Raw genomic sequence first — 8,195 nt, 5'->3', positions numbered from 1 at the left:
GTATTATAAACTAATGATGACTAAGTGTAAGGCCTGAGTGGATGCTCGAGTTGGACGTGCAGCGGGGCGGGGCGTGCGGCATGCATGTTAAACAAATGCAAGCGTATAGGAGCGGCCTTAGTGCACGCTGCTCACATCACTCGTGCGAGCGTGCGAGCCTCAGGCCTTACACTTGTAAGGCCTGAGTGGACGCTCGGAGCGGAGCGTTCGGCGGGGCGTGCAGCGTGGCTGTGGGCCTGTGGGTAAGTTAGATAAATAATATTTATTGTTATTAGAAAAACAATAAATATTATTTATCTAACTTAAAACTAATTTTGTACAATGAAGTGATTTACTACTACTTACCAAGTGCGCCAGTGTTTGGTCCCATAAAATTTTAAAGGGACGTAATTTAAAACTGGTTAAGAAAATATACCAAGTGTCCAAACACATTGTATATTACTAATGCACGTAGGCTGTGCTATATCTACAAATGTGAAAATTTACACAGATCGACTTAGACAAGGTAATCTAAAACATGTTCGTTCGTAAACTTAATGTCTTAAGCTAACAATAAGTACTTACAGAACAGGTAACTTACTCTCTACGACTCAAAGCCAAAGCTTAGAATTATTATTGAATTACTAAGCTATTCCATTCCAGGTACTATTATCTAAACTAGGTAAGATATATGTGAGTCATAGTGCAAGACACATGTACACTCGGGTTGAAATATTTTGGAAAACCAAACTATTCGCAGTCCACATTGACTTTTTGGCCTACAGCAAAACGATTGTCACGACGGTATTGGATACGCCTTTAAAAGTACACAAATAGACCTTTTGAAATTGTCAGCTTTGCATAATCCGCCTTTATGACGTTTCTGGTATTTGCGTGATGATCGTTTGCTGGCGCTATCATTATCGGGTGTCGATTACGATTGAATATCGGTCGTTAGCACTTCACTATTCATCGAACACGCCTTCGTGACGTCACATGGTCACATTTAACTCTTGATTTTGCGTCAAAGGATCTTTAATTACGTTACAGCGGCGCTTTTATGGGACCGCGTCGAGTACCTACTCGTATAATTAAGAAAGGGTGCACAACAAAATCAATTAATTGTTCAAAACCATCCCAATATATATTACGTTGTGCATTTCGTTTTAGGTAATGGCATCTACTTTATCCCATTCTTGTTTCAGAGAAACTCGATCGAGCCTCCAGTCAGGAACAAACTTAAACACTCCAACATTTTTCAAACATTTAAGCCCACTCGGAGTTGCTCAATAACGACGTGAAGAGGCACGGCGCCTTCATAATGTTGTGATAAAGTTTTGACAGTGTTTACGTATTCAATCCAAAGTTTTCTTTATATTTATTGTAAATGCCAGTTTTAGGTACTTACTTGATTTTTTTGAAGTATTTCTCAAAACTCTCACTCCCGTATTCGAACTTCAAGATATTCACAAGAGACGACACGTACTAGATCCATTCTAGATACGTTATAGTTTAGATTTCAACTAGTTCTCTTTTGCAGTGCAATTCGGGCAACCAATGTCACTTTTACGATAGATCGTGTTAGATATCTATTAGATGTGAATTAGATCTCTAAGTAATATCTTGTGGAAATCGTTCAAGAGTATCTCCAGAATCGCGGAAATGTCAAATTTGACAGGTTAGATCTTAAACATATCGTTATCGTATTTTGGCGATGTCTAAAAGATACCCAATAGATGTCTATTACAAAATCCGAATCGGGCCCTCAGTGCTTCTTTTTTTTCACCTTTTCACCTTGGAGTAAGGGTATATTTTCCCACTGACTTCTGTTTTGGACCTAGGCTAGGTTCTGGGTTTGGCTAACCTTAGTTTAGACAAAAAAAAGCCATGAATGCCTTTTTAGGGTTCCGCAGTCAATGAGGAACCCTTACAGTTTCGCCATATCTGTCCGTCCGTCCCCAGCTTTGCTCTGTGATTAATAAAGCTGCAATTTGACATGGATACATAAGTCAATGCATGCGCAGGCATTAAAATAAGAGTGTGGGTTTAAAAACATCATAAGAATGTTTCAATGCCTAATTATGTACAGTTACATCAACTGCTTTATCTACATATAATATTATAAACTCTCCATGATGTGTTCAGGAACTGCATATTACGACCTCGGCATTTAATAACACACTCAATAAACCGTCATCTCGACTGATAGTAAAAATGACGTCAAATCCTTTGTTTTTCAAAGATGTTTGAAAATTGAATGTCATTATTAAATCGGTATCGACGTTATTATTACGGAATAACATTTTCACAGATAAGATATATCTTTTAACAAAACAGTTTGTCTTTCTTTAATAATGGCCGTAATTTGCGGTTTTTGAACGCATGATAGAGATTTAAGCGGTTTAACTCACGTATTACTCACGTCAATTTAAATTTTGCTAAATTAGAGAATCATAAATGGTTATGATACGTAGGTATGTGTGTATTAGATAAATATTAAATAACGTATAGATATACGCTCATAGCAATGGACCAAACTATCTTGAATATTCGAATTCCAATAAATAAGAGATGTAAATATCATAAATAAGCTTATAGTTTCAAATACCCTTCAAATGGTAAATTCCAATAAGTAAGAGATGTAAATATCATAAATAAGCCTATAGTTTAGAATACCCTTCAAATGGTAAATTCCTTTAAATATGTTATGTTTAAGAACTAAACAAACTAAACTAAAACTAGGTACCTACCTAAAAAGGAAAAGTCTACAAATAGAAAATTGGCCCCAGGTCTGTGCCGTCCGGTAGGGTGCCCAGAAGGCTGGCGGCGTTGCCGATTTATGTATCTTTTGCCCACAACAAGAAACATTATATCCGTGCAGGAATTATGTGAGTATCTGCATCAAAGCATAAGCATTCTTAGCTAAAGATTTGACGACAGCAATAGATTACGCGCTCCGCGGTCTGTTATTGAAGCACCTAATCGTCTAACTCAATACAGCCAACAATGGGGGTGATCCGCGCATTGTCGCTGCAGAATAGGAAGGCTTTAGACTAACACTGAATAAAACAAGCTGCGTCTCCACTCGGAGGGTAAACTCTGCGGTAATCGCTGCCACGCCCATGTAAGGCACTACCTATGTGAAAAAATAACTTGTTTGGTAATTTTAAGGCGCAAGAAGTCTGGTACTTCTTGATCTTGAGCACTATTAGGTACCTACATAAATTTCGGAAAAAAGGGAATCGATTCTTAATCCATTTGTTTGCATACGGTTGACAATTAAGCAAAACAAATATATATATGACATATCAGCGAGCCGAGGACGATTTCAAAGACTGCGGATAATCGATGAATGAGGTTTTTTTTATAACATCTGTGAGTTTTGGTAGAGGGGAAACAAAACGAAAGTCTGCACCTTTAGTATTTCCACCGAGCTCCCGTTACACGTAAAGTGGGGTAGATTTCTTTTCCATATATCTCTTTGTGTTAGATGCTGTTATTTAATAAAAAGGTTGTGTAAAGTACTACGGACGAAGAGCGGGGTTGAATATGAAGTTTGGCGCAGCCTTTGGTTAGCTATTCGATTACACATAAGTAACGTACCTACGTAACTTATCTACATATTAATCTATCTAATACCTTTAAACGAGCAATTCTTGTATATTTATTTATTTATTTATATATTTGTACGTATACGTATATATTTCGGGGATCTCGGGAACGGCTCTAACGATTTCGATGAAATTTGCTATATGGGGGTTTTCGGGGGTGAAAAATCAATCTAGCTAGGTTTTATCTCTGGGAAAACGCGAATTTGTGAGTTTTTATATGTTTTACGAGCAAAACTCGGTCTCCCAGATATTATTTTATAATTATTGTGAGATATCTTGTAAATACCTATAAATATGCTTACCGATCTCCTGACATCTAAAATAATATGTTTTTACCAATAAACGTCTGATTATGATTCTTTAAGATATAATAGGAAGGTAGGTAATGAGAATGAACGGAAAAACAGGTAGTCGAACCAGGCAAAGACAAAAAAAAATTATAATAAGTTAGATATTTTTTATTTCAATAAATCAATAAGTACCTATATGAAAATGAAAAAAAAAAAACGTTACCAACAGCGATTAAAATTAGCTTGCAAGAAGATAATATAATTAATAATTAGATCTTTGTGTGTACCACTTTGGCACTGACATAAACACTATCGAGCACGTAACTTACTTTCTATGAATCTCGCTCGTAGGTATTCGTATATTAGTACGAGCGACGTTAAGGTGTCTGTCAGTTTTGACACTGTCAGTCTGTCAGTGACTCATGGTACGGGTCCAGATCCAATTTAATTGGCAATATAAAGTTAGGGTGCCAAGCGTGGGCATATTTTACCATTATGTTACTTTGAATAAAATTTTATTCGCCTACATTTTAGAGAAGCTAGTTCAATATAGGATAGAAATGGTTTTATCGACTTTCAATTTATTCACAGAGTTTAATGTATAATGCCCCGGATTTTCAGCCTTCCACCGCATATTTTAGGCCACACCTTGCCCGGGATTACTGGTAAAACCATAATGAATTTGATTGCTTCCATATTCATTATACAACCCAGACTTAATTAATAATGCTAAAATTACTTTCTTGGTGGATATAAGATTAGGAATGGGTTTAGCAGGATTGGCTCTTATTATTTATATAAGGTAGTTTATGAAAGTGCGCGCTTTCTTCATTGATATATTGTTTTTATAATTAAAATATAACCTAAATATTTCTCATCGGTTAAACTATTTTTGATCATTAGGTATACTTACGAATCTTAAATTATCAGTGTCGTATGCCGTGTACCGTGTATAATTAGAATAATATAATTAATATAGTCATTATTATTCTACCTACCTTCAAAATAGTTAAACCCACACAATAATGTTTTGATAAAATTATCTTGGTTTACAACATTTCAAAAGGAAAGTTAAAAAACGTTATTAGTAAAAGGAGTAGTGTAATTATGATATCCTAGTAACATGAGGTGGACTGGTCAACAACGAATACTGTGCTTCAGTCCTCAGACAAAAGGCTGCCCGCTGCGACCGGATTTTACTAGATACGCCGACACATGAACTGAGATAAAATGTAGAGGTAGTATGGGTACATATTTATACAAAAAGTATACTTGTTTTAATAAAGAGAAAAACGGTCAAGTGCGAATCTCCCTTGCACACTGAAGATTCCGTAAGCGGTATCTAGGGCGTGTAAAATGAACATAACATATAAATGTGTCAAATACATATATATTAATGCTAGTGAAGTATACATTTATATGCATATAGAGATGTCTAACTATTCCGTAAGAATAGTCAGATAGTTAAATAATGTACCTATTTAAGAAACATTTATTAAATTAAACTTAGCGTAGTATATTGCTTACATTTCCGCAAAAACATACAATACAATACAAATACTCTTTATTGCACACCTCATTACAGAAAACAATACGGATAATACAGGAAGAAGAGGTTAAACAACAGGCGGTCTTATCGCTAAAAAGCGATCTCTTCCAGACAACCTTTAGGTAACATAGGTAGGTACTATGAGGTAGAAAAGCTCGGGTCGATTTAAAGCGATTCGTTAACAACTGAACCGTTTGATTACACTGGTTCCATCTTTTATTCGCTGCGTGATTAGGACTAGTGCGAGAGAGACGCAAGACATAATCACACAATCCGTTTTCTTTTGAGTAACTTACAATTAAGGGATAAATCCTATTGCCGTCAGGCATTTAATCGGTAAAGAGGTCAAACGACATTTTAACGACAGCGGCAAAGTGCCCAGGTTTAAAGTAGGTACCTACTTCACGTATTGACTCTTATCAGAACCTGTATAAATGTAATAATAGTACGAAGAAAAACATGTTAAATAAACATAACAGTCTATTTATTTGACTTACGTAAAATAATTCAGAGGGACTACCGCGAAAACTGAAATTCGCAAATTGCGGGGATCTTTCTCTTTTACACCAATAAAGGCGTAATTAGAGTAATAACAGAGAAAGATGTCCGCAATTTGCGAACTTCGATTTTCGCGGTTATAGCCCAGTATTTACGGTTGTAGTACCTGCCTACTTATTTAAAGGCAACGTTATTAATTTCTGGACATTAGGTATTTACTATATAATTGCAATAGATAATAAAGAGAATTGCCAAAGAGAAAGATGCTATAAGTAATTAACATTAAAGTCTAAACGTTTTATTGACGGACCTAAGACTACCTAAGTCGTATCTGAAACGACAAATCTCTAACAAGCAATATACACATGCACCGAATAGTTATTACGGTGAATAAAACATTTTCAAAGAAAAGTAGGAAGATTGTTTCTTGGCTCCCGAGAGCATCAAAGTATATTTTCATACAAAACATTAGTCCGCCTCGCACAGACCGGGCGCACCAAAGCTGTAATTTTATACCGGGCCCGACCTACGCCGCAGGGACTCTTATGGCACTTCAAATAATGCTGCCTTAACAGCGGCATTCTTTGTAAACAACTATAGCTAAATTATGTTACACTTAAGCCATTTAGTTAACGTCTTCACACTATTTATCGACAAAGGACACGAACGTCATTAGGGTTCCGTGTAAAATATTTAGGGTACCGTAAAATGGGGTGAGTAGGGTTCGCGGGAGAGTTGGGTTATGAAAGGGGAGAGAAGGGTTGAAAGGGGGGTGAGATGGGATTTTAAGGCTACTGCTACAAAAATAATGTATTCCAATTTAAAATTGAGGTATAGTAATTACTCGTAATAAAAAAAAACAATCCAACAATCTTCCAAAATCACCTTTGTATGAAATCCCATCTCACCCCAATTACGAGGGACTACGGGGTGAGGTGGGATTTCCTGTTTATCGTCAAAGTTATGAAATGGAACTACCCAAAATAAAATAAAAACTAAAATACAAACGTCCGGAACACTTATTATATATGTCGGCGGCCGATCGTAAGATCAGGCAGATCGTAATGTTCCTGTGTAATGTTTTGACGATAGTGACATTATTAAACCAATATACAGGGTGCTTCCTGTAACAGGAGCAATAAATTAAACTGTAGGCTGTATTCCTCAAACTGACCAACATTTGTTCAGCAACTTTTAAATTTATGAAACCTTTAGACTTCCTCTTTTTCATACAAAATAAATATTGCCTTCAATGTACGCTGACATCAGTGTGTTTGACGTTGCTTGTCACTCTTTAAACATAACAATATTTGCAATACATTGCATCTAGAATAAACTTTAAAGTGTAATTAAAATCAAAACCTGAGTTATTTTCAAAAGTTGCTGAACAACTGTTGGTCAGATTGAGGAGTACAGCCTACAGTTTAATTTATTGCTCCTGTTACAGGAAGCACTCTGTATAGGTAGATAGGTAGGATAGGTTTGTTAGGTTGCTTTAGATGCCCGAAGGGCAAACTGCCCAGAAATAGGAGCCCCGCTCGGGGCTCCGTCGACTCAGGGAACGGGTCAAAGATTTTCACGTTTCACGATATGCCTAGGAATTTCACGATATGTCTGATCTTACTATCGGCCGCCGACATATACACCATTCAGTTTGCATATGTAAAAATAAAATGTTATCGAGGTTTGAATGTCAGTTTTGCACCTACTCACCCCATTTTACGGTAGTAAATTGTGCAGAGTTCTGACTCCTGTTTATGTATGAAAAATGCTGTTTAACACAAGTACAACCTAGATTTTCGTCAACGAATCTAGTTATTTGTCTTGGCTAGTTTTTATACTACAATTTTTTTGAAATGTAACAAATATAAATAATATAGCCTGTACTTAAAAACTAGTCAAATCAATTTCTGAGCTTTAATTATACCCCAAGAGAATTAGAAATTGGCACCCATAGCATACTCAATTCTTTTTCCGGCGGCGGCAAAGTCAACAACGACAAATATTCTTAATATTGAACTTGGCTCTCATTTCACACTTATGTTTTTGAGATATTATCAGCCTATTTCGAATTGTCTGAGTTAAGCGGTACATTTTAGTTTTAACTTCGTCACAGTTCTTAATGTAGTAGTGAAGTAGGTGAGTTAAATTAGTGTTAATTAATTTAGTGTATTAGCTTTGGAACTTTGACAAAGCTAGAAGTTGAATTTAAAACCAATTTCTTATGAAGTGGAATAGACACTTAGTTTTATTTAGTATTGTAGAACA

General features: G+C 36.0%; 1 protein-coding gene across 1 annotated transcript in view; it reads left to right on the top strand.

The window, feature by feature from the left end:
• LOC134661447 (glutamate receptor 1-like) overlaps positions 1–8,195 on the top strand; it is a 133,011-nt gene that overhangs the window by 105,798 nt on the left and 19,018 nt on the right. The window lies entirely within an intron of this gene.

This window comes from Cydia amplana, chromosome Z, assembly GCF_948474715.1.
Source record: "Cydia amplana chromosome Z, ilCydAmpl1.1, whole genome shotgun sequence".
NCBI lineage: Eukaryota > Metazoa > Arthropoda > Insecta > Lepidoptera > Tortricidae > Cydia > Cydia amplana.
The sequence above is the reverse complement of the archived record's forward strand: the minus strand, read 5'-3'. Positions and strand labels throughout refer to the sequence as shown.